Below are 1,475 nucleotides of genomic sequence, written 5' to 3' on the forward strand. Positions count from 1 at the left end.
AAAAATAAAAATAAAGAATAAATATACATGCCTGTATTTAGATCAGTGGTTTGACTTTTAAAATTTAGCAATCTCTCATGACTTCACCTAACACAATGTAGTAACAGTCAATGCGTGGTAAGAAGATTAGAATGGAATGTAACAACTTTACTCAGATCACAATCCTATTGCACTCAATTAAAAGGAAGAGTCCTTGGGGGTGTGACTTGCTTCCAATATAAATGGACATAGGCAAAAATGACTTTCTTTTTGCTGTCTGGACCTTGCATCTAGTTCATCACCTCTCGCTCTTTGGACTTGAGCTACAACTTGCCATATTTTTGGCTGCTCCATCAGAAACTTGCCATCTGACCTGCCAACTTTGATTCATTCTCCTCTGCAACCACCAGCCTGGCATTTTCCTGCCAATCTTGGGTTAGTCAGTCCTGCATGTAATTAACATGACTCAGGAGAAGCCTCCAGTCTACTATTTGACCCATGGTCTTGGAACCTGCCTGGACTTGAACTTACTCACTTTTACAAATGTAGGAGCCATTGTCTTGACATAAATTTCTTTATATATGCTTGTATGAGGGTGAAACCCCCCACCACCACCACCCCAAACCAGAAAAAATTTCTACTAGTTGAAGCTTTCGTCATATGTATTTTTTCCCACCAGACAAGCATGGAGCAACTTGCTTTGAGTGCACCCAGTGGCTTTCCCTAGGAATGTTCTCTCTGGTCACAGTGAATTTTTTCATAAAAGCAGTTTCACTGGAATCTTGTTTTTGTCATGGCTGATTTAAGAGAACACCATGTGGCTGTGAAATGTTGTTTCTTGCTTGGGAAAAATGCTGCAGAAACTGTTGTGATGTTGAACACAGCTTACAAGGATAGTGCTATGGAAAAATTCAAGTGCTTGAGTGGTTTTCTCACTTAAAAACAGGTGAAATGTTGAGTAACGTCAATCCTTGTTCTGGACGTCCGTCAACATCCTAAACAGCCAAGAATGTCAACAAAATTCATTCACTTGTGCTCAAAGACCGACGATGTACCATTGGAGAAATGGGGAAGTTATCTGGACTATCCTGGAGCTTGGTTCAGAGAATTTTAATGGAAGATTTGGAAATGAGAATGATTGCTGCAAAATCTGTGGTTTGTGTTTTGACTGACCAGCAAAAAGAGGGATGACGGGAAACATGCCATGCTTTGAAGGAACAGCTCCAAAGCTATCTAGACTTTTCCCAAGGTCATTACTGGTGATGTGACATGATGCTCTTCTTACCACTTGAAAGCAAACATCATTCAAGCTAGTGGAAGACACCATCATCACCTCACCCCCAAAAAGCTTGTCAAATGAAACCAAAGTTCAAGGTGATGCTTATTTGTGTTTTGAATGTGAGGGGGATATTGCCTTTGGAATTTGTTCCTCCAGGTCAGACTATTAATCAAGCTTCCTATTTAGAGGTTTTGAAAAGAATGTGTAACATTATGCC

This window comes from Echinops telfairi, unplaced genomic scaffold (assembly GCF_000313985.2).
Source record: "Echinops telfairi isolate 266 unplaced genomic scaffold, ASM31398v2 ScPeMD7_7469;HRSCAF=8507_1, whole genome shotgun sequence".
Classification (NCBI taxonomy): Eukaryota; Metazoa; Chordata; class Mammalia; order Afrosoricida; family Tenrecidae; genus Echinops; species Echinops telfairi.